At 39.7% G+C, this 27318-nt stretch overlaps 1 protein-coding gene across 1 annotated transcript in view; it reads left to right on the top strand.

Moving 5' to 3' along the window:
- Nucleotides 1–8533: 8533 nt before the first annotated feature.
- The window catches only part of LOC139443001 (muscarinic acetylcholine receptor M1-like), a 78637-nt gene continuing 59852 nt past the window's right edge, over nucleotides 8534–27318 (top strand). The window contains exon 1 of the mRNA XM_071223928.1: nucleotides 8534–8719. The gene's annotated coding sequence lies outside the window, so the exon portion shown is untranslated. The remainder of the gene's footprint in view (nucleotides 8720–27318) is intronic.

The following is a 27318-nucleotide window of genomic DNA, read 5'->3' as shown; positions in this document are numbered from 1 at the left end:
GTCGGGGGTTCGATCACCGGCCCTGTCATACCAAAATACGTTAAAAGATGTTACCCTGTTGTTAAACTGCGGCATATCCCAGTTGGCTAGCACTATCAAATCGGCATAAGTCTGGACCGGTACAAGCATCCACACACACGTGCATACACGTCGCTATAGAAGCGCAATAATCTTGCACCTCCCCAGATCCACCCTAATTATGATCACTCTCCCAAGGTTGATGTTATTTACTGGAACACGAGAGTTGACTATAACAGGACACAAAATGAATCGCAGTTTCTATATAATAGTTTATCAATGGACAATCATATAACCCAATTTGTAATCATAATTATGTAAAACTCAGAATTATGAAAGCGCTCGCATCTGCCACACACTATCTAGCTTAAATGTGCAATTCAGTTGTCATATAACGGACGTCATTGCCCCTATGGCGCCGTTAATTCCGTGCTATTCTCTGCGCTGGTACATTAAGTGTACATTGTTTCCCTTTCCATATTAATGTTAAGGTAATCTTAACTACCTTTGATTCAGTCATTACATGTACCTGGACATACCTAACACGATACGACTAACGGGATCGGTCGGTCAGACTTGCTGACTTGGATGATGCATGTCATCGTTTCCCAAATGCGTAGATCAACGCTCATGATGTCAATCACCGGATTGTCTGGACCATACTCAATTATGTACAGACCGCCGTCACATAGCTGGAACATTGCTTAGTGCGATGTTAAACAACAAACAAACCATAAACATAATGCGAATTATACCACAGCATACGCGGATCTGGAGGAGTAGCCACCCCCGTTTTAAATATTTTTTAAAAGTTTTATATAAGATGTTTGTTTGTTTATTTGTTGTTTAACGCCGCACTCAACAAAATATTCCGGCTATATGACGGCAGTCTGTAAATAATCGAGTGGAACAGACAATCCAGTGATTGACATCATGAGCATCGATCCAATTGCAATTGGGATACGATGACATGCATCAACCAAGTCAGCGAGCCTGACAACAACGACAAAGTCGCCTTTGACGGCAAGCATGGATTGCTGAAGACCCATTCTACCCCGGATCTTCACGGGTTTTATATAAGTGATCGGGTGTATTGGTAAACGTATTTGAACAATATAAACTAACTAAAAATAACTAAAGGTATAAAACTACCACCAAGCATTTATTCGAGAATATATTTTTCCGAGATAGATAGTGGACAAGATATATGCTGTATCGAGGATATGTCTTGTATTCAAGTGATCACAAAATGTACTCTTCATTTACCAAAAGGGTGTATCCTTCAGTGCACAGGCCTGAGAACCTACAACGACTCTGATTCTTACACATAATCATATGAATTTCCTAAACTCAAAGCCAGTGAAGCAAGTCCCCATTACACAATGTTTTGACAACCGAAATGAGTCGTGTCACTGAGGGATCATCTAGCTTTTTCTGTTGCTGCCCTCCCTTCAGACGACGACATAGATTTGCCTCTATGGCGGAAGTAATGATATAAGCGGTCTTGACAAAGAATATACGGAGCTCACGACTGCTGTCTAGACTCTATTGACCACTAGAGTGGACAAACTGCCCCCTCAGTAGGGCTCCATCAAGTAACGTTTGATCCTGTCCAGCATCCATCTCGCCTCAGGTACCCGTGACAGACAGGCGCTTCCTCTCCTCCGCTCGGCCCTGGTTACATGAATTCTGTTCTTCAATCTGATTACATCGGCTGTTACATATGGCTGTAAGCTTCACTTTCAGGATATCACCGTTTTTTACCATTTGGATGAAAGGTGGACCGTAGATATTTATATATTGTTGATTGATGCTTTGTCTCCTTTCTGTGAAGAATTGTCTAAGAAGCTCCTTATGTCATGTCTATGATATATGTACTCGTGGCTAGACTACGTACTTCTATCTTTGGTAGGTGTTTACCATTCGAATCAAGACTTGGATTTTCTAGTTTCAGTGTTTCGATGAGTTTCGGTCATACACTTCGAGGGGTAGACATATATTGTTTTCCTACTACTCTATGCGTTGTCCGTATTGTCAGCTTCGAACTTATGACCACTAGTCGGTGGATGTGTGGTTGGTTGATGGGTGGATGGTTGAGTGAGTTGGTTGATGGGTGGGTGGTTGAGGGAGTAGGTTGATGGGTGGATGGTTGAGGGAGTAGGTTGATGGGTGGATGGTTGAGGGAGTTGGTTGATGGGTGGGTGGTTTAGGGAGTAGGTTGATGGGTGGATGGTTGAGGGAGTAGGTTGATGGGTGGATGGTTGAGGGAGTAGGTTGATGGGTGAATGGTTGAGGGAGTTGGTTGATGGGTGGATGGTTGAAGGGAGTTGGTTGATGGGTGGGGAGAAGGATGGCTGAGCAGGTTGATGGGGTTGGGATTGTTGGTTGATAGGTGGTTAGGTGGATGGGATATTTGGTGGGTAGATGATGGTTGAGACAGTTGGTTGATAGGTGGGTAGGTTTATGAGACAGAAGTTTGACATGTGGGTAGTTGAATGGGATAGTAGGTTGATAGGTGGGTAGATTAATGAGTGAGTAGGATGTTAGGTGGGTAGATATAGAGGGTAGGAGGTTCGTAGGTGGGTGGATGGGTGAACGAGTAGGTTGTTTGTTCGCCAGATGGATGGTCTAGTAGGTTGATTACGTGGGTAGATGGGTGAGATATAGGTGGGTAGATATATGAGTGAATAGATGGGTGGATTGAAGGTAAAAAGATTGATAGGTGAATGAATAGATTGGCGGGTCGATGGATTGGTAAGTTGATGAACAGGCGGGTGAATAGGTAGGTAGGCGGCGCGATGGATAGGTGAGAAGTTTAATGGGAAGATGGATAGGTGAGAAGGTGAATGGGCAGATGGATAGGTGAGAAGGTGAATGGGCAGATGGATAGGTGAGAAGGTGAATGGGCAGATGGACAGGTGAGAAGGTGAATGGGCAGATGGATAGGTGAGAAGGTGAATGGGCAGATGGATAGGTGAGAAGGTGATGGGCAGATGGATAGGTGAGAAATTGAGAAGCCTCATGGGGCCGAGAGGACTTGTTAACTGAGGGATATTAGCTGTGATGCTGGGAGCACTTCACACTATAGCAAGATGCGTCAAACGCCCCTTGTTACTACAAAACAAATGACCCACTTGGTTTAACTTAATTAATTAGGCACTAGTTTGGACGTTGTGTCACAAACGTTAAAAGACAGATGTTAATATTGATCAGTATACGCTTTGGGTGTCAGGTGTACGTATACAAACGCCAGTCTATGTGAGAATATACACAACGATACGAGCCGTGTGTAGACATTGACTTGTGTGACATGTGTAACAAGGAACATTTCTCCGTAGTTACAATGTTGGTGAGAAAGTGCGAGGTAAGATAACGGCCCTTATTGTCGCACTGGAAATGTCAAATATTAAAGTTGAGGATAATTTTGAAATATTGGTTTGAAAATTATTAGACTAGACTGTGAGAACTAGCCTTTTTCTTTATAACACTTTCAAGTTTAATACTGCTGACATTTTAGAATGGTTGAGTATGGCAACAATGACCGATGCCTACAGCTTCAAGTATGAGAATCCGTGACCCAAGATATCCCTGTTTGTTTATAGCAACGTCTCCTAATTCAGGTTTACATTACAATGTACGTATAATGAAAAACACATGAAGAGGTGGACTCGAGTGGCAGGGATGCCGATGTGTAAATCACCGCATTTCATGTTCGGGCCCTTAGTGGTTTAAGTAACATAAAAAAAGACCTCAGTACGGTATGGGGAACTTTGACCAAAGTAATATTTGGATTTGACCGAAAGAAGGGCGGATTTATTGATGTATGGGTGATCACTGACAAATTTGAAAAAAAAAATCTGCAGGCAATATATTATTGTCTTTTTTGTTTCCTTTTGTCGATATGGCAGTGACGTCCCTGTCTAAAAGCCAAATTTCCAATACTCACTCACTCACTCACTCACTGTATTACAATGAACAATACACATTCGATCGCTAAATACAATACTTATTCACCCCGATTATCATCCTTGATATAACTGATGTACCGTTCAAAGCGGTGTTAAACCAAACCTTGTATAGTGAACAGACAGTTTAACAACAAGTACCTTCTTTAACGTCTTTTGGCATGGCGCGTCCGGGAATCGAATCCCGGACTTTCCACTCTCCGGGCACACGCTCTACCATTTGACCATTCTGTCCAAATTAGGCTGATCTGACAGGCTGACAGGCTGTGATACTGAAATACTGTTGGAAGCGGAGTTAACCGCACTGGTAATAGTTTCTCTTGGGTGTAGCGGAAAGAGCACAAACAACCGTCAATCGTCCAGCCTCAGTGGACTGGTTGGTAGAGTGATGGGAGAACGGAAGGTCAGTAGTTCGAGGCCTGGTATTGTACTTCTTGATACCATGTCTGGCGCTCAACATTAAGAGCATTAATTTGTTTGTTTGTTGTTTAACTCCACACTCAACAATATTCAAGGCATAGGAATAATCGAGTCTGGACTAGACAATTCAGTGATCGACATCGTGAGCATCGAACGACGCGATTTGGATGTGATGACATGTAGCAACCGAGTCAGCGAGCCTGACCTCTTGATCCCTTTAGTCGCCTGTAACGAGTTGCTGAAAACCTATTCTTCATCCGGATCTTCACGGGGACTGGTTGGATACTAGCGAATACTGTGTCTGGGTGGAATATCCGTGTTAAAACTGCGGCATGGCATCTAAGTGGAGAAGAACTATAAAACTCACATTCTTCCGGACTAAAGCAAAGACCACCTCATCGTTCTTAAACGTCTTAACCCCTGCCCAGTTGTACTTGTTCAGTTTGGCATTGTTTGACTGATGGTGTTATCTGTTGCTAAGTGATAACTGACTTCTTCGTTTCATTGAATGTCACACATATACCAAATGTAGCTGCAGGATATTCCATGTTTCTCACATCGAGTGACGTAGCCAGAAAATATTGCCTTTTCCCCCTTCACGACATGGCATTTCACTCGATACATGGAATATCTTATGCATCATGTAGTTGATTCAATGAATTTAAATTATTAAATTACAAATGGACAAATGTGAAAGGTAAATTCTACCAACCTCACACGCATGGACGTGTTTCACTACCCCTTGTAATTGCGACCTTTTGTCGTGTCTGCAAAATCTGGAAAAATATAAACAAAAATAACAAAAACTATTTGAGGTCAGTAAAGGTCTTTATCATACATTAAGATATGATTATATACTAATATCAACTTACAAGACCGGTGTTGGAAACGAATGAATACATGTTGGTCAAGTAACAAAATGGCGCTTTGTGAAACGAACAGTCTCGCGCTTAATGAAACGAGCACATAATGTCATGTGTTATGTTCACTGCATTGAAAATAGTATTTTCTTGTTCAGAAAACGAAGTCTGTCACACGGAACTTTATAGTAACTATGAACATGTATAAATGGTGTATATGTCCTTAAGAATTACGTAGAATGCTGCATTTTACGTGATAAAGGTAACTATCGATATTTTATTAATTAGTCTTACATACACACTTATTACAAAAATCAATACAATTATATTACAAAATTGAAAGCCTCAGTATCTACACCAGATGGCTTCACGACAAGGTGTATAATATATATCTGCAAAGTGGCTGAACGTTTCTATTAATCTAACAGTGACGGGCTGCGTAGGTGGAGTTGCTTGCCAATGTTTTTCGGCATAATCCACTGCACAAACTTCTGCAACCGATTTTGGAGTGCCTGGATTCCACTGGTGTAGAAAATTCCCCCCTGGTGGTTTAAAAATTCCTCCTAATCAGAAATGGCGACATCATCATTTTTGTAATGTTTGCCAGATAGTTCTTTCGTCAAGTTTGGGAAGAGGTTGAAATCTAACGGTGCAATATATGCTAATTACTGAGTGTGTTCAATGTGTTCCAAGCGACAGTCATGCGTTGCAACCATGGCGACAACAGACTTATGGGACACCGTCCTGGCAAAACGACACACAGTGAGTTTTAGTGAGTTTGACACCAAAGCTTTGATATTCTCACGTCGTTGACTAGGCAGATTTGTATAGCATTTCGCCATTAAAGGTCTGGTCGTCTGGTAGTCAGTCCTTTGAATACCAGAAAACCGAAGCTATCATTTTGCCAGCTGTTGGATCAGACTTTGCCTTCTTCAGACAATGAAACGGTAGATGTTACACTGTTGTTTAGTCTTTGGTTGATAGTGGTGGGCCCAAGACTCATCCTTGGTAACAGCAAACTCATTTGGGTCTACTTCAAAAGGACCTAAATTCTCACGGGAGATGTTGAAACTGGAGCGTGTCTGGCCTGGGTCAGAAGCCGTGGAACGCAGCGTGCTGATACTTTGGTCAAGCCCAGTTTATTTCTCAGAATGTTCTCAACTCTCTAATGAGAGATGCTTACTGTATTGCTTATGTGACGTGAGGTGAGTCGTCGATTATCCATACTCATATCGTCTATTTTATCAACATGTTCCTTGTGGGTGGCAGTGTTGAAGGTCTTCCCGATCTTGGATCATCTTCGAGTCTCTCTCTTCTCCTCCTAAACTGCGCTGCACACCTGTTAACAGTGACAAAGGGAGGAGTATCATACCCTAAAGTTGACACAATGGTGACTGTTGGAGTTCGTAATTTCAGTTGGAGATGCATTGGCCTTGGTGACAGCGCGGTAGCCAATATTTATCTATCCATTTCCATCAACAAAGAATACTTATTCACTTTGAGGCCTGCACAAATATACTGCCTGGCCGAGGCATTGGTTAAAAACAGCCAGTAAGCATGGGAAATAATGTACTTATGCAAACGGTTAAGGGGTTATGTATGCTGCCTTTCAGCAACCCCGTGTACCATTTAACATTCTCAGCGGGTCCGTCCAAGGAGTGATTCAGTAAGAGAAGTATATTCTCCCGTTCAATTACAGAATCGGCCTTGACCATGTACTTGTACCTAGTATAGCCCATACACGACCTCCCACTTAATTACTCATGGGGCTTCCGTCCATCAGTTGGTCAAACTGGCAATGTAAACTCCGCTAGCCACCTCTTAACAGTGTCAAAGGAAGAAGGAGCATCCCCAAAAGTTAACAGCATGTCTGCATGAATGGCTGTTAGAGGTTTCAGTTGGATGATGGCGAGAGAGCCGATTTCTTTTTTTTTTAAACGAGATTAGCTAGCCACTTTGATGCCTGCAGAAATATGCTGCCTTGTCGTGTGTGTTGTTCAAATGCATCCTGCAACCATGGAAAGTACTGTACTAAATGCATGAAAACTGTGAAGAGTGTACTATACATCCTTTGTAATTAGGCTTAGAACTTTTCAATCATCCCTCGTATACTTTCTCCCCAGCGCATTAACATAAAACTTAACAAAATCATTGAAAAATGATAGATATCTTCCTTCGCAGTGCTTGAACTCAATTCTTTAATTAAAGCATAAACATATATTTTGTTTTCTTTCGTTTGTTGTTTAAAGCCGCACTCAGCAATAGTCCAGCTAAATATATGTAGGCGAGGCTAGGCGAACCTGTGACTGACATTATGAGCACTGTCAACGTACAACGCCGTTAGGGTACAATGGTTGGTTGGTTTGTTGTTCAACGCCGCACTCAGCAATATTCCAGCTATATGACGGCAGTCTGTAAATAATCGAGTCTGGGCCAGACAATCCAGTGATTAATATCATGAGCAATTGGGATCGAGGACATCAACCAAGTCAACGAGCCGACCACCCGATCCCGTTAGTCGCCTCTTACTAGGGTACAATGCAATTTAATCAGCCAAATGACCACCCAATCCACCTTCTCAGCTCGTAAGACAAGTACAGGTTTCCTGGAACTTATTCTAACTTGGAATCGTCTATGTAATGAAACGCCAATGGGATAAATATTATATTCAAACTCTGCAACACGTCATTCTATATTATAGACCTCAGACTAACAAAGTTCCATTTATCCATACATATCCATGAGTTGGCTATCCATCAATGACATTTTCTTTTTATCATTCCAGCCGTAAGCCAGTTTTTCCATTATTTCCATGTCCATTGATACGGAAGAGATCGAGCTGGTCACGTGGTATTTTTTAACACATGCTCCTTATTACGCGTGCGACCAGTTTGCAATCCGACGCCTCCAAGCATATCCAACACACCTGCATCACTTGGGCTACACTGGTAGTCAAGCGGAGGCCACATCCCTGTCAGGTATTCATTGCTGTGGGCAGCCAATCGGAGCGATAACGATCGGAATTTCTCGGCCGCTAAAGCAATTCCCTGAACAACCGCCAGAAAGGGAAAACCTTCCTTGTGGTACTACCAAAGAATTGCATAAGTTGTAAAGAATATTGACACATAGCATCGTGAAGTGCATGTGAAATTGATTTGTTTGAGGACTTTCGGGAAAGTCATCGATGTCATATTGAGACGTCTCCGTCCAGACGCCTCGTATTCACATCACTTTTATTTATCTTTCAGAGATCCAGATTCATCGATTGATGTGTCTTTTTGTCCATCGTGGTGTTACCTGCAGCGGAGTGAGTTACTGCCTTCCAGACAATGTCTATTGCATCAAATGACAAAACTAAGCATATGGATTTTATGAGGGACAACTTGGATGTATTGCATTGATTGGCGACAGAGGCTGTTGTGATTGGCGCGGTGAAGACCTGTCGTCTCTTCAGTGGTAAGTGGTATGCATTTCATCTGACTTCTTGTCGATTTCGATTGTAATTAAGACATAAATTAGTTTTCCCAAACTCTACAGGATTGGGTTGCCTCTTTCCTTATAGTCAATAACAATTTATCACTTTCTCCAAGGTTGTTCAAACAGTTTCTAGGACAACTGCTTGGAACAGATGGTTAATATACTCGATAGGAACACATAGGACGTCACGACGCGATGAAGTAGCATTTGTTAAGGGAAATATATATGATATCGAAACTATTCGTGTTTTCTTATCTTACCTGAAAGAAAATATAGTGGCCATGGAATATTCTTACACTTTGAAGTTTTATTTTTTTATATATAAAAATTCCAGTGTATTGTTTGTTCTTCGTAGATCTGAATAAAAAGCAACATGTACAGTTCAGTTTCAATTTCATGTTCTTCGTTGGCTCTGATTCGTTCGACGACATGAATGAAACTGTTCCTCACAGTTTTTCTATTAATGTCTTCATTAATGTCATACATCACATACAGTGATTATTGTGTATGTGTATTGCCGCTAGTGCGGCAGGATCGCACATCGAAACTACCGCATACATTTGTTGTATCGAGGTTAAATTGTCAAGCTTCGTCAGTTCGGATTCTGTTAAAACTGCAACTATGAAACGAATACTGATTGCAATTTTTCCAGGCATTCAAAGTGACATAACTCCAAAAAGTTGTTACTTCAGGCGATTTCAGTATCCTCCTTATGGTAATTGCATGACTGTTTAATATAATATTTATTAGTTTGTAAACATCCAACAACATGTGCAGCCAACTAGATTGATGTTTCCGTTGTGACTAGTGTACCTGTATCGGTACTGTAGCCTACAACCTAATGTCACCGTGTTAGAGTCTTGTGATTATTGTAAGAATACATATGCCGACGCGATGGGGTAGTCTAGTGGTTAAAACGTACACTTGACACCCTGAAGGCCCGGGTTCAATTCTCAACGTGGTACACTATTGGAGATGCCCCCGCCCCACACAAACATTGATATTGCAAGAATATTGCTAAAAGTGGCGTATCCACTCACTTGTTCTTATTCACACCATTCTACAAACTTTACAAACATATTGCTCATATCATGTCCACATGTGATAATGATGATGATATCTCTAAATTGAATATAGCGCATCATCCACAAGGTACAATGGAAACTGTAGGCAGTCTTCTACACACATCGTATTTCATTCATTTGAACGGTATGAAACAAGTTGAACTAGAATTAAACAGCATTGGCGATGAGTAAAAAAATCACAAGTTAGGAATGCCAGTGACTAATATAAAGGATTTAATGATCAATGAAACGGTTGCACACGGTTGCATGTGGTGGGCCTTTCTCTCACTGACGCCAGTAATGGATTCACTATAGACTACAAGTTACAGACAAATGAAGCGAAAAGGAGGGTCGTTAAGTCTTGGCATGTACAAATATGTAAATCAACTTAGGAAAGTGCGATGAGAATATATTCTGATGTAAATTTGGCGGCACCACCAAACGTCAGACGAAACTTATGACAATATAGTTGTTGATGTTGACCAGTATGTCATGCTGCTAGATGAAACAATGCAAATGCCCGGATGTATTATTGGGTCATCAGATGTGTTAGATACAGTAACACATTAAAGCTAGTATGAAGTAAGTGGATCCCGGGAACCGACCTACTTTCAGTTTTCTAAGTTTAATTACCCCCTCAGCCTAACTGTCATTGATGCTGTTCACACAGAATGAAATAGTAATGGTATCTCCTCATATGAATATACGTTGTTTGTGTGTGTGTGTGTGTGTGTGTGTGTGTGTGTGTGTGTGTGTGTGTGTGTGTGTGTTCCCTCAAAGAGCAGTAGTAGCCGATAATATTGAAATAGTTGATCTCGTGTGTCGTGTCTTGGTACTATAAAACAGAGTTTATGGACAATTATTGACTTTATATCATTGACATAAATTATATATTCAGTGTTTCCCAACATCCTGAAAGACAAAGCTCCAAATGATTGACACAAATGATTTATTCAGTGTTTCCCAACTTTACACACATTATGAAAGACGAAAGCTCTACTATATTAAGAATATATCTAAGTATATCATTGACATGTTGTCAGGTTTTCCTTACTTTAAATACAATTCTGAAAGGCAAAGCTCTATATAAAATTAACATATTTTAAGTATGTTCTTTCTTTACTCACAACTTCTGAAGACAAAGCACTCTACGTGATTGACGATTGATGACGTATTTTCTTACCATTTAGTTATAAAACGTCTGGCAGTAGCTTAGCAGCATCAGCATTGCAGCATCAGCATGGACCATGTTGACTGTCTGTATTCCCGATACAGTAAGGAAAGTTACTGCATATATGTGTCTGTTCTTATTCTTCCAAAAGGCAATAAAATGATAGAAACAACAGTTTCCGAGAAGGCAGTGAAGAATGCTTTGTAATATTCTCTGGAAAACAGTATACATCAAAGTCAATGAATAAAATATTTCGAATCCATACATGCGAGTCTTCATGAGGTCATTTGGCTCTGTAAGTTTGCCTCAATGCTATCATGTGTGTATTGATCTACAACAGAGCATGCGATTTGGCAACAGCCTTGGCCTAGTCTTTTTCGGTCTTATCCATAAATTTGACATTCGTAACAAAAACCGAAGCAATCCGAAGAACAAGCATCAGAAGTAAACATGGTGAAGCATCCACCTGCGTACGTAAAACACCCTCACCGTGCGTCTGAGGGATTTACTGCTTTTATTACAAACACGGCCTATGATCAAATAAGCTATGGGTGCATCCAGAGTATGTCCCTATTATACTCGTGCTGTTCAAACACTCGCCGCAGTACAAGATGGAAACAATAAAGATGTTACACAGAATATAAAGTGTGGGAAGTTAGTCTGCCATGTGTAGTAGACGTAAACAAATTAATGTTAATATTACCACGCAGATGGATCTGATTAGTATAAAAAATGTTTTTTCCTCTAAACATCAAGGCAGAGTGTTCAGGAATATATGGAGGTACATAGTTGGGATTTTATACATTGCAGCATCGTGTATTTCGTACATGTAGGTCATTTTTGATGGAGGTGAGGCGGAGTATAGAACAAATGCATGCATTGCAATGCGAAATGTCATTATTTCACGCTTGTTTCATTTGCGAGTGAGGGACATGGAGTACATGTTATCATCTGTTACTGTGCTTCTCTGACGCTGACTTTGTTTGGAGGTTCGAACTTGATGGACGTCCAGGACAGATATATCCCCAGTATCCCATACTTATAACTGGTAAATCGAATGCTTACAATATGTAATAGCTAATTGTGTGCATAAGACACCTTTAGTCATGATATCAACCACTAGTTTCCCTGTTGCATATATTCGATTATCAGGCCAACGGGGTTTTGTTTGATTGTTGTTTAACGCCGCACTCAGCAATATTCCAGCTAGATGACGGCGGTCTGTAAATAATCGAATCTGGACCAGACAAACCATTCATTGACATCCTGAGCATCGATAATTAGGATGCGATGACATGCATCAACCAAGTCAGCGAGTCTGACCACCCGATCCCGTTAACAGCCCTTTACGGCAAGCATGGGTTGCTGAAGACCTATTCTAACCTGAGTCTTCACGGGTCAGGCCACAGGGGTAATAGATGAACTTGAGTCTGTTGTGTCAAGAAGCATGGGTGGCTAGAGCTGGCTAACAGTTAGCTCTGGAGAGTTGCGGCACTTAACATTATTGGGTTCGAATCTAATAGTAGCCATGATTACAATCCTTCCTTTGTCATTACTATACCCGTGCTTGTGGGTTTCTCCAAAGTGGTAAACGTCTGTGACTTGCACCACCAGGAACTTTCCTCCCACATCAAGTAATCGAACTGGTATACTAGTCACAGCAGCTTTACACAAAACGCATTCACTCGTGTTGGCGTAAACCAACATTCACTCATTCATTGGTGCTTCGGCCCCGCACAACACTGAACAACTTGTTATACAAAACAGCTGTAGTGTCTTCTCAGCTGTATAACTATTTGTGGATTTGTTCGAATACCCGGATGCTAGTTGATATTTCTTCTGTATCCGTAATTTCGTCATATTTATCTCGTAAGAAAATCGTAACAAATATATGCTCTTGTTCCTGAAAAATCTCGCAAATCGTTCGTATTGCCCTATTTTAGCCATTTAGCCGATGCGTTTACATCTTGTGGCGTTTCAAATCACAATTTTGAAATGGCCAAAATCTAGTTCTTATTGAAATGAACGTGTACATCTGATCCATTATGGACACGACGATGCAGAGAACTCCGGATTAGGATAATATGATTATGCAAACAAATTCTTAATGTGATTATACTATTAAAAGCCGTAGGGATGCTGAAATTCAGTCTTATTTCGAGTTGGTGTATGCTTGGGACTATAAATAAGATCCAATATAAAAAATGGAGATGAGTCAATTGGACGCATGCATCTAGAAAGAACTTGTTTGACCACTGCAGAGTACACAGTGTTTACTGGCTTCAGTGAAGCAACACCTACAATTTCATTCTATTCTACTTAACGTATATTTTACGTATTTTGTTCTGAATAAAGATTAAATAAATCGATTACTTATCTAGTAGTTTAGATATGTACGTTTAGTTGAAGTATTGAAATATCAAGACAAACCGAGTATTTTGGAGAAAAAACTTTCGTAAGAGCTCATCTTACATTGCTTTTTGACAGATTCACCGCTTAAACAGTTAAAGAAAAACACCATCTGGTTGAAACATATTTATTATCATCATCCTATGGATGTCGGTATTTATATTTACACGGACCAATTGGGCATTGTTCAGTTAGCTGTTGTTGAGTATACTAATCTTCAGGTGTGCACCTTGCGACATCACTTCTCAAACTTCATCGATTCCACAATTATATTTGTGATGCCACTTTCAGGTTATTTCTGTATCAGTGTTGGACATTTTCTGTTTAGAAAGGTCCCAGAAAAGTTGAATGCTTGTAGCCTATATTTGGCCATTATTGCTCTCAAAATATATTTAATATGACAACTACACTAGTATATAATTCAAGAAGAAGCCGTAGAAGATGCTTGAAATGTTAAATGTATAGTAGCAATCAATAAAATCAATACTTGAGTCGTAAGTCAACAATATATGGATACATGTGCACCTGTTGTATGGATTATATTCACAGTGCGGGTCATGTGCAAAGTGGATGTTTTGAATAATGCATTCACTGAGTCACTAAACCTGTGTCAAGTCAACAGAAATGTCAATATCGTTTCATATTCGCATGATGCGTCACTGTAACGTTTAGGGTGCAACCATTTTATGGTTGGAACTGGACTAATCGTGAAAGACATGTTCTTCAAATCATTTATATAAATATGCATATTTGAAACAGGATATACATTTAGCTTACTGTTTTTACGCAATCAGTGTTTACTTGTTTAGAACATTTTGCACTGTCTGGCATCTGAATACCTTTTCAGAATCTCTCCATACAGTCACAATGAGGCTTATCATTACTTATTATTTCCAATGATTTCAAAATCCATTCCATCCCTTTCAATTTGTTCTCATGCATTAACGCAAGTAGTAGATAAGCATCCCGCCAAATCCACAATCCACCAGAAGCAGGATGATAGGACAGAGAGACTTGTATTGCGTGAAATTGAAAAAGGTATCTACAACCATACTGTTATATCAGACCTGGAATCATGCACTGATGAAATAAACATTTGATTTGAATTATCCAGACGTTGATAAAATTGTTTGAATTATGAGTTTAACAACATTTCAAGTGCCTTCAGGTAAACGTGATTGGTTTCAAACGCATTTGACTCTCCAGTATAGCTTTTCACTCGTTCATAATGTCAATGTCGTCATCCCCATATTGCTTGAGAGAGAACTGTTTCCTGAGCTAAATGTACTGTTACATTCCCGTTCACCCATGACGGATATATTACCGATAGGACATGCCTCTCTGTATCCAGATCACCTGGTTCTATTCTTATAATACTTATAGTACGAGTGTACTACGATCCACTTGACTTATTCCGCTACCTAAATAACACCTTGCCTTAATTGGTAAGTGATGTGTACTACGTGTGTTTAATATTGATTAAACATATTTAAGTCAGTAATTTGCAAAATATTTGCTAAAGAGTGAAACACAAGTTTCACGCACACTCGACGCGCATTAAAGCATTAAAACACCGAAGCAGTGTTGCTCCGAAATCCCAACACGCCATGAAATGCTTTCTTAAACAAGTTAAACTGTCTTGTATTGCTTCGAAATTAGTGATCTGACAAAGATATCGTCACCTTTACTGGACCAGACATGGCAGTGATTGTTAATATGAACAAAGATCAACTCCGTCTGGGAAAAAAGCCATGCAGTCGACCAAGTCACCGATCCTGACCAACCTTTCGTTTTCGACCTGTAATACCATTACATTGTCACCCGGAATCCCCAAAGGGTAGACAGGTAAGTGACCTGCATCACTTATGGAACATAACTAACACGTAATGACATTTACAAACTTGCAACCGTAATTAACCATTCATGTGAATAAATACATGACAGTGAATTACGCTCGGATTGTTTTCGTGGAGCAGGACCAGTGGCCAAAGCTTGATACCACCAGGCGATCTAAGTTCCACGGCGAAGTATTGTTCCAACATATGATGTTGAATGAATTATGTGAGTGAGTGAGTGAGTTGGGTGGCCAGTGGCCAAAACTTGATACCACCAGGCGATCTAAGTTCCACGGCGAAGTATTGTTCCAACATATGATGTTGAATGAATTGTGTGAGTGAGTGAGTGAGTGAATTGGGTTTAACGCCGCTTTTAACAATATTCTGTTTATATCACAGCGTGTCAGCTTAATGTGGACGGGAAGCCCGACGTGATGCAGGTCTCAGACAAACCTAGAAACATAATCGAGGCGAACCTAAGGAACGCAAATCTGCATAGCCAATTGCCGCGCCTTAGGCGACTGGGCAACGCCCAACGCTGTGGGGTTATGACATGCAATCAACCAAGTCCCAGAGCCTTAGCACCCAATCTACTGAGTCGCATCGTACGACACACATAGGTCGTTGGGGACCTATTTTTATACAGAATCTTCACGGGGTGCGCTTCGAGTCAACCATATCAAATAGTGATGGTACCAGGTGTTCGCGGAAAGGTGAGAGTATCCTGCGCCATCGGCGCAACCGTCACAAAGACATGCAAAGGCAAGTCAAATGTTTACCTGAACAAAAATTAAACATATTGTGCAAGTCAAAATAGGGAATTGCATCTGACATCACTTTGGTCACGTATGCGTCTAATCTTGAAAGTGTCCTCCACGTGTCTTCCAAAAAACGTTTTGAAAGCTTTAAGCAGGCATTGAATGTTGTAACCATGTTCAAACAACTTTTGAGCATGAGTTTTATGACGCTCTTTGAAATCTTCATAGAAAGAGCATACTCGATTCTATCTAACAAGATGTGAAATATGGACTCCAAAGGCTGGATCTCAAGGAATATTGCCCGTCATTAAGGAAAAGTATTGAAAACAGATGAGGCGATTTCCTCTCTTTAAAGTTAACTTAGCGTTACAATGTCGTAAACCTAAGTGAACGTATGATGGTAACTACATTGATAGGCGTCACATATACCCTACACCCTACCACAAAGCAAATTGAGCGTTTCAGCCATCACACTCAGGTTAATCTGAAATAATCATAACGCTAATTTAGCTGTGAGGAGTGGGGTACTGTTCTGTGTAATGTTAATGCGGGGAAGGTCATATGTAGAACATAAACTTCTGTCTCCTGGACATATATTCTCCATATTAAAATTATGTTTTGCACGGGCGCCATGTCGGGAGTTTGATTTAACTTTATTCAGTAATGAAAACGTGGCTTTCTGATTCAACACTTGAAATATTGCGCAACTCCGAGTACCTCAAACTCAACCTCTTAACGTCACCAACACAGAGTATTCAAGAACACTCACTTTTCACATGCTCAAGTAACGCCATAAACATACTCGTCTACTTTCCGGAAATATGATTCTTTTTCCATGTGTCCTTCATCCTGGTTGCATGATCTCCTTGACAACAGAAATATTAATAACGGAAAACACCATTTTTTAACGCTTCATCAATGACCTCTTAATTGTTTTTTTTAATCAAATATAAAACCTTGTTATACGCAAATTCCTTCAGCTCAGCAGCATCTCATCATAAGTGTTTTTGGAATAAAAAAAACCCTTTGAAATTGAGTTTGAAAAGGAGAAATTCAAAATGCTATGTTTATGAAAAAATCATTGAGATAAACGTAACAAAAAGGTGTCTCCTCGTCAAGCCAGTGTGTACTGATGTACTTTCATATGAATATAGAAGGTGAGACAATCTATTGTTAACTATATATTATACACGTCGTTTCTCAAAGAACATTACCTGATTACCTTATTTCATATTGTGATTCAATGTCGCGTCCAGGATTATTGAACTTATATAGCGACGTGCATGCACGTCTCTCTCTCTTTCTCTCTCTGTGTACGTGTGCGTGTGTGTGCATGTGTGCGTGCATGTACTAGTCCGGACTAATGCCGATTTTATAGGGATAGCCAACTAAATACCATGCCGCAGTTTAACATGAATACCCCACTCAGACACAGTGTACTGACCCCGGGCCGGCTAGTCCTTGTTTTAGCTGCATAATGCCGAGCGCCAGGTAGGGTAATAACAAGAACCATCTTTTTACGTATTTTGATATGACCTGGCCGGGACCGAACCCCGGATCTTTTTCTCTCCGGGCAGACGCTCTACCACTAGGCCACGGAGATCCAAGGGTCTCGTGGAAAACGTCTAAGACTTGCATCACCTTGGCTTCCACAGTAAGGTCACATGCTATGATATAGCTGAAATACTGTTCAAAGCACAGATTGTGAATCATTCAGAACTTATTGTCATTTTGCTGACATGAATCTCATAGATTACAGAATCCATGGCTCACCTACGTATGTACTGCTATATATTTATATATGTCCGACTTGGAAGGTTCGCGGATAAAAAACAACAACATATTGTCTAGAAATGTGCTTTCATTTTATAACTGTTCATAACTACAAGCATGCGAACTCTGGTATTTCAATATATCCCCGGGGTGTAAGCCATGCTGCGTGGCTTTTGATTTAAAACTTTAAGTCGTCTTCAGGAGGCTGAAATGCGACTACAATGATTCTGATTATAACCTGTCAGTGGACACTCGAGTCATTATGCCGGCTTCTTAAGAAGGCCAGGACGTGACTCACACACCAGTGTGGGGGAAGCTGACAACCAAGTCAAATTATATAGTTTTTCTTGTTTAGTCTGGACGTACAAGGGTGGTAAATGCAAAATATTTATACACTTGGAAAAAAGGCTTATCACCGCTTGCTATAAAGTTCCATCAAATAGACAGTTCTGAAATGAGGCCATGTATTAACTTCCTGACCGAAAACATTTAGAGATACCAATATTGAATATATATGCATAAACCAAATCGATTATGTAATAACATGTTTTATAATGACTACTTTTTCTTGACAATTTTACTTCTCTTTTAGTTGCTTTCCCTGATTCGTTGCATGATGTGATGTGACCATGTGCTAGCGAATATCAGGAGAAATATGCAGTGCTCGTATTCTTATACCTCCTTGGTATAGGTGGTGTCTTGGGCATTTACTAATGTGAAATAACCCCGTGAAGGTCTGGGTTAGAATTGGTCTACAGAAACCCATGCTTGTCATAAGTTTTGTTTGTTTCTTGTTTTACGCCGCACTCAGCAATATTGCAGCTACATGACGGCGGTCTGTAAATAATCGAGTCTGGAACAGACTATCCATTGATGGACATCATGCGCATCGATCCACGCAATTTGGATGACAAGCATCAACCAAGTCTGACGACCCGATCTCGTAAGTCGCCTCTTACCACAAACATAGTCGCCTTTTACAGCAGGCATATGTTGCTGAAGACCTACCCCGGATCATCACGGGTTACTTGTTATAATAGGGTTCGGGTGGTCCGGCTCGGTGACTTTAATGATGAACTTAATCGTATCTTAATTGCGTTGATCGATGCTCGTGTTGCCAATCACTGGATTGTCTGGTCCAGGCTCGGTTATATGCAAATTGCCGTTATGTAGCTGGAAGATCTCAGTGCGGCGATAAACAGCAAATCAGTACCATGCATTGTGTGTAGGTATGATCCAAAGATACATAGACGTCCGGGATGTATGAGATGAAAGAGGGGGCGGTCCTTAACCTATTTCAAGGTGTATATGTTACTGTCAGTATGTAAAATCAGTCAATGTGTACAATGACTGAAATTTGAACTTAGGTAATTTTAAAAATGCCAACATATTTGAGTTTTTTTCCATCAGATTGACTGAAGGCTATTAAGAAGTTGAAAAGGGAATACAAACACCACAATACACCACTAATGCTAGGATTAGAAGCTGAAAAAATAATAAAACAATATCCTTTGACTTTCGTTTTCTTTTAATCCTATTATTTTCAGTCAGTGGTTGGTGAAATAGAGCATAAAAAAGTTTGGAAATCGTCATCATGATATAAAAGATGGAAAAATAATTGCAAATCAGTGAAACGTTTTGGCGTTTTGTAAATTGTCTAAGTGAAACTTTCAGTCATTTTACACATTGGCTAGAACATATATACATTTATCGACCTGCCTCGATTGGGCTCGTGTGTCCTACTTTTGTATTTTAGATAGAAACAATGAGACAAATGCTTCTGCTGAAAAAATGAAAAATATTGATCATTGTCTATTTCTAGCAAGTAATGCATATTAATAGGGAAATGTAAACTATTCTTTGAATCCAGACAGCTACGCATGTAAACAAGCTGACTGGAGCGTGTTTGTCAGGACAAGCAGATAATGGATGGGTTTAATTAACATGATATTTTAGGATAAGCCAATAAGAAGGACAATTTCATCTTACATAAGACATACTTTGTTGTTTGTTCATGCGGAGTAGAGCACGTGACATTATCACGAGGAGCAATGAGACGACTTCCTAATTGTTCTTTTTCACAGTGTGTGATAAAATTAGATTTGCGACAGAATAACCATATTTATTGTACGCTTGGTCTCACTGATCCTCGACCCAATGCAGCTACAACATGTGCATATACTAGTCTTATATTCACAAAGTCTTAAGAATCCGTGAAGATTCCCTTCAACCAACTTGCGTATATTGTCGTGAGAGGCGACTAAATTGATTGGGTGGTCAGACATGGTATCCTAAATTGCATAGATCGACGCTCATTATATCAATCACTACGATTATTTTCAGACCACCGCAAATGTTGCTCTTAATATCAGACATGTTTTTTTTCTATTAGGTCTTCATAAAAATATATGATGATGCACCCCGAGAAATCCGGGATAGAACTGATCTTCAGCAACCCATGCTTGTCGCAAGAGACGACAATGCTGGACTGTAATCATATCATTGACTAACGGATCAGGTGGTCAGACTCGCTGACTTGGTTCATGCATGTCATCGTATACCAATTGCGTAGATCGATGCTCATGATGTCAATCACTGGATTGTCTGGCCCATACTCGATTATGTACGGATTGCCTTCATCTAGCTGGAATATTGCTGTGTGTGGCGTTAAACAACAAATAAACACTCAAACAAAACAGAACATAAACATGGAGCGAAATGTATCAAAGCATACACGGATCTTATATATGTGATCGGTCGTAGTGGAAAACGTAGTTGCACCATATTAACTAAAGTAACTAATAATAGCGAAACAATACAACACTACCACCAAGCATGTATTCGAGAATATATTTTTTGCGAGATAGATAGTTGTCAGGATATATCCTTTAACGAGTGCGGCGTTAAACAACAAACAAATACATTTATGCCCTCAAAATAGATGCCCACCTTGTGAATGATGAACCCATATCTGTGTAGTTTATTGTTAGAGTTAGGTTTGCTCAATAAGCCCGAATCCATAGCCAAGACAGAGAGTTGTAAAGGGTGACGCGACCCGTGAAGATCCGGGTTAGAATAGGTCTTCAGCAACCAATTCTTGCCGTAAAACGCGACTGTGCTTGTAAAAGGCGACTAACGGGATCGGGTGGTAAGACTCGTTGACTTGGTTGATGCATGTCATAGTATCCCAATTGCATGGATCGATACTTATGATGTCAATCACTGGATTGTCTGATCCAGGCTCGATTATTTACAGACCGCCATCATCTAGCTGGAATATTGCTGAGTGCGGCGTTAAACAACAAAAACACACAAACAAAAATAACAAAGGGTGACGCCAATGCATGGCACAGGCACATACTATGCAGTACAGATATATTGTTAGCTTCACCTATTTCTAAGTCATGATGAGAAGGCACAGATGGTACACTTCGACTCCATTCTCTCGATGGCCACGGGTGACACAACCCTCGGAAGGGCTACACCAAATCCGTGCTCATGAGTTTCACACGTTGGTAAGTAGTACCTCCGTCATTCCAGGCTTTCCTACCACAATTGGCTGACACAACATGATCTGACTAGAATGCATAATTCAGAGCTGCGTAAAACATGACTCACTCACTCCATGATCAGGAATGAAATATATAATTACTGGTGACACAGAAAAACTATAACGTACCCGCGTTGGGAACCACGTCCAACCCCAATGTCTCTCTATTTGGTTTGATGCTCACTAATGATATAGGAAGCATTTGTTTCATCTTTCAAAAGTACCAGTTCATTATGATATAATTTAACTGAGATTATCAAAGTTATATTTGACAAATAATACATGAAACAAGGTTAAAACAAATACATCGATCGTTAAGATAATTTGTCTTCAGTGCTTCCCGTACATGTCTAGGGTAACATAATGCAACGCTCATCTGTCCGATTTTAGATTTCTTTCTCTCCGCATGAATGTGTAAATTATTGAACTGTCTAACGTTTTCTTGTAGGTAATCATGATATTGGCTGGTGCCTAATGAAGGGGTTTCCGTCAGAGAGAGGGGATCGATGTAGTATAATTAGCCTGGCAATTAGGATAGGGGAGACTGTGCTTCCGATGGCCTCGCCGGCGCACTTGCTTTCACAATGGGTATCATGTCAAGACCAGAATTTGAATTAAACCATTTTCTAGATCAGTAGTACCTCTAGCGTCAATATTAGATAATGGACATTGAGTGACACATACTGCTGTGACATCGATGAGACAGGGACTTAGTGTAACTGTTTCATGCTAATTTGTATGATATTTATAGTATCTGATGTGTGACAAGTAGTTAGATTGTACTTTGCACAGTACATTCATGTGCAGGAAACTGTTGTGCAGAACGAAGGCTTTTGCTCCCGTGTGTGTTGAAGATAAATGTAACATTTTCAGCAAGTTATCTTGTCCGTTTTCGAGTGAAAATTATCATGTTTCGGGTTGAAACGGAGACTATGTTGATCGATGTTTTCAACAATCGTGTCTGTAGAAGAATGAAAAATTACATGTTGCGGTTTGTAACAGAGACTACTGTTGATCGATGTTTTCAGCAATCTTGTCTGTAGAAGAATGAAAAATATCATGTTGCGGGTTGTAACAGAGACTATGTTGATCAATGTTTTCAGCAATCTTGTCTGTAGAAGAATGAAAAATATCATGTTGCGGGTAGTAACAGATACTATGTTGATCGATGTTTTCAGCAATCTTGTCTGTAGAAGAATGAAAAATATCATGTTGCGGGTAGTAACAGAGACTACGTTGATCGATGTTTTCAGCAATCGTGTCAGTAGAAGAATGAAAAATATCATGTTGCGAGTTGTAACAGAGCCTATGTTAATCGATGTTTCTAGCAATGATCTGCTGTAAAAAGAATTACACATGTTCCGGGTTGATATTAAAAGATGATTCAATCTATTGTGTGTGCTGCAGGTGACGTTGAAATGTAGTTCACTTACAGAATGAACATAGCATAAGCTCTCGTGAAATGCTAATTTAATTTTCCATAGCATGTGTTGGCAATACCAAAGCTCCCCTTGTACAAGAACAGAACATCCTCAGGAAGGTGCAGACCACACGTTAAACACTGTCATATCTGGAAGAGAAAACATAGCCAAGTTCGGAATAGTTAAAGAGCAGTTCATAAAAGGGTAGATATTTTTATATATTTTCAATAATAAGAAAACGAAGAACATCGGCGTATTTCGATAAATATGAATTGGTACTAAACGTAAGGCTCTCAACTGATCACCCCACATACACCTCAGACAAGTTGAGACAATATAAGATTTTACTCGTCAGTAAGCAAGTACATGCCTTCAGACAACCGTCATGTCTTTCGCACTGTGTTATCAATCGCTTTTAGAATCGTGTCAAATGGAAATTCCTGCACGGATTAAAAAATGCATTTGTCACCCCAGTTGTACTTGTAAGTTCTCCTACTGAATACATGCAACAGAGTCATGCATAACAAGGTGAGCAAGAATGGCAAGGCGTCCGTTTGTATGTCATGCAAAACAGAGATTTGTTAAGAAAAGGGTGCGTGTAAGATCGTTTGATGGACTTCACAACACATGCAATTTAGCACGTGGAAATAATGAATGGCCATGCTCAGCGGAGGTCGAAGAGGTTTAATGTGAGTACATCTCTCACAACATATGTCATACTATTAAATAATATCATCAGCACATCTCAACGGCGAAATACACATCAAGAACCATGGGTAAACATTTCATTTTTACCGAAGCAAGTGTAAATACTTACCGAAAATACATTCGCATATATTGCACAAGGTATTTACGACACTGATTAGAAAGTATTGTCTGTGAGTATGTATGCAACTACTACAGGTTTTCCATACATTAATGGGTATGAAACATGATGCGCGCATGGTAGTTCTTGATTTTGACGTCATAAATTGTATATTCATGCATATGCATGTGCTTCATTCACTTATTGTAAGTAAGTCCAACTCTCATTTAGGTCTCTTGGTCCTTGCATTCTGTCAGCATCTTCCAGTAAAGCGTCACGACCTTCGTCTCGTTAAGAATTCCACCCATTAACCTGGTATGCCGTGACATGACTGAAGTACTGCTCAAAGCTCACTTTCAAACAAACATCAGGTTCATCTGAACATTCTTCGTACTTAATTTTAAAACAACGAATATAGTTTATTGTCTTCTTTGTGCCTACATTGTATTAGTGGACCTGTTAAATAAATCGATATCATTTAGTACGTTAACATGGAACAGTTCTGCCTTCTGTCATCTGTAGTGCCTCATCTTAACTACCGTCATAATGTATGCAAAATGAGTAGACTCAAATCTACATGATAAGAAACTTGAGTAATTATATTCAGGAGTTAATTCCATGTAGTTTGGGTACGATGCTAAGGTTTTAGGGCGTGGCGTTGGATTAGGGGTTGGGGGGATTGTGGTTGGGGGATTTGAGAAAGGTGAAAGGCTTGGAGAAGCGCTGGCGTATGCGATATTTAGACTAGCGTCACGGCGCTACGCTTCTGTACAACCCCAGCGTTACTTGTAATTAACATTACGTCAAGTAACAAACAGCAAGGCGTAACTGAACATGACAAGATTGTAAAGTAGCTCATGGGTATCAGGGGTGAAGGCAAGTATGATAATGATTGATAGATATATGCACAAGCCTCTTCTGGTAGTTCATGTGTATGCCTCCACATACAGTTTCTGATGATGCGGTTTTCAAAAGCAAATAGTCATATCTGTGTAAACAGTTTCATAAGATCACCAAATGGTTTATCTGACTGAGCTTTGTATATACCAACGACTAAAGAACAAATATGCCATTTCTTTTCTTTACCCCAGTATGACATAAAAAAATACACGTTAAAAGGGCGAGATATGACTAAATCAGTTTTGGTCTACTTGAAGTTCAAACTATTAAAAAAATATGTAAGTTATAAAGTTTTCAGAAGTGTTCACATGACTCAGAAATGTAATTTGTTTCTTATCAGCTGTTGCACTTGCATGTTCTGGACCTACAGCTTCATCATCAAATGCAGAGATTAATGTAAAATGTTTCCCAAAGGCTGATGTAAGAGACTTTCATGATGCGTTTTTCTTACTTCTGAACATGACCAAAAACCCTGTTGATTATCTGAGGTGATGAAGGTGAGGATAGTTCAAACATATAAGTAAAATTATCATCTAAGATCACGGACTTAAAATGAACATGCAAAAAAATATTCTTCAGTAGTCCTAAAATCTGGTCACATCACTCATTTATTTCAACACTTGATCGTATTTTAAGTCTAAAAATTGCAATTGATGGAAGGAGAACAGCTTACTTGGCACTTTTTAACACGCTGGAAATTATATTGTTTTGGGGAAAAGAGAACTATAATAAACTTCTGCTGTATGTCAGAATAAACATCAAATCATTTTATTCTGACGCTGGGCTAGCACAGCTGTCTAAGGCACGCAATTCGGATGGACTACTTTGACCACGTATTCCATCCATGATCCTATGATCGTGGGTTCGAGCACCAAATTCGCTTTGATGATGACCATTCTTTCAGCGTCATCCCGTGCTTGTGGGTTTCACCAAAGCGAACATGTATCACTTCTGACCTTCTGCCTACATCTAACTACCACGCCGTTAAAAAACCCTGAAATAATGTTCAGAATAAAAATACAACGCACTCACTGTCCTAACACATTTGGTCGAACTATGCTTCATTTTTTCCGAATAAATCTTTAAGACTGTATGAGCCGTGAAGATATCCGTACGACTCTCGAGAAGCTCTACTTTCGACGATGGTACTATTCAACATATTTCTTATAGTGTATATTGTCAGAAAGGACTTGGCCGGATTACTTTAAAGAGCAGCTGTTATTCGCGCGCGTCTCCTGGGGCTCGCTAGTCGCTTGTCTTCATGATCAGCATGTGATAGGAATGTAGCATATGTCTAATGAAACAAAAGGAAGTCATTAGGGAATCAGGAGGACTTGGTACAATTTAATGCTTGGGAGATCACTGAGCAGAGGACCTATTGGCTACAATTTCTAACATCACAAAAACGCAAATTTAAACAGAGACGATTTTCTCACGTTGATAAACTGTCGTGACATTAACCCTCTCGAAAATTGAAAAAAAACCAGGTCAATATTCTATTTAATTTTGTTCGCTATTTTCCCTTCAACAACTGAACAAATGTTTCCGCTTCATGCATTCTGGATTTTATGATCAGACCAAATCAGCCTATGTTGTAGATGTGTTCTTTCATTCATGTGCCAGTGGAGTCTTATTATAGAATCTCTTGAAATTGTGTACAAAAAATGATTTGGGAATTGATTTATTGCTTTTAAGAGCATTCTTTAAGCTACGCGTTTACACTCCAGCGATTCTTCTTTTCTCATATTTTTGTTTATGGTATTATAGTTGATGACTGAGAATATAAAGCAAAGCAAAATAACGTCCATAGAATGATACAATGATGAAGTGGTATCCTGTATTCAAAAAGTAAACCAAAATTTCTCAAGATAATGATTTTGCAGTTAAATACCCTGTTATAACAAATATCGACATTTCAATGCCTCCATGCTCGTAAATCACTCAGACTTCAGACATACACAGATCTGCTGAGACAGAAGGTAATGTCAAATAAGCTTGAAGAGTTATCAATTGGCGTCAGCGGTATGTATTGCTTATTGCACGCAAGGAGTAACCAATTTGAAAAAGGAAATTTAATTTCACCATTCAGATAGATTTCACGATCTGTCAGAGAGTAAGGATTTATAGTAAGAATAAATCAATTCTGTATTTTCCCTACGATTGCTTTTCGTTAGTTCTTCTTCGTATCATTTTAAATATGTATCACTGGTTTGACGTTTTTTCTTCCGCTCAAGTAAACACGAAGTGCAATCGTTTATTAATGACGTTTTTCTCCACTAATGATGTGCAACTCAATATCTGTCAATCAAAACAATGATCAGAACACGCGACGATTGGATTATTAGGAGTTGTAGTAGATAGAGATTGGTTCTATTAGTCTAAACATCCAAGTGAAAAAGCCACTTTTGTTGGGATGGTCTATGTGCAAAACGCGCTTAAATCTAGTTAAAAACTGTGTATAAATATGATATATAATGTTCTAATATACGCCGAAACGTACTGAAATATGAATTAAATATCACGTAATCATGTATGGCCACGAAATTGACATATTAACACTTGCAAGTGGTGCACATAAGCGCGCAATCGCGTCTCTCATCAGCATGTACGTTAAATCCGACTGACAGCGTTGATGAGATTTACAAGTGAATCAATTAATTTGCCACTTTACCTCATGCCAAAGTGTATAACCACGACACTATCCGGGACAATGATATTATGTGTTATTGCCATGTCTGAGCTATCGCACAAGCTGCTTCAACATAATAGGTGTTTCTTTGATGTATTGAACAGAAATTAATAAGATGTCTGCAAAAGGCTCAGACTTGAAGCAGACGATGGAAGACTAGACTAGACTTCAGGTGCATCCCTCTTAGATTATAGGTGTGACGG

Source organism: Haliotis cracherodii, unplaced genomic scaffold (assembly GCF_022045235.1).
Source record: "Haliotis cracherodii isolate W230 unplaced genomic scaffold, xgHalCrac1.p SCAF_5, whole genome shotgun sequence".
Classification (NCBI taxonomy): domain Eukaryota; kingdom Metazoa; phylum Mollusca; class Gastropoda; order Lepetellida; family Haliotidae; genus Haliotis; species Haliotis cracherodii.
The sequence above is the reverse complement of the archived record's forward strand: the minus strand, read 5'-3'. Positions and strand labels throughout refer to the sequence as shown.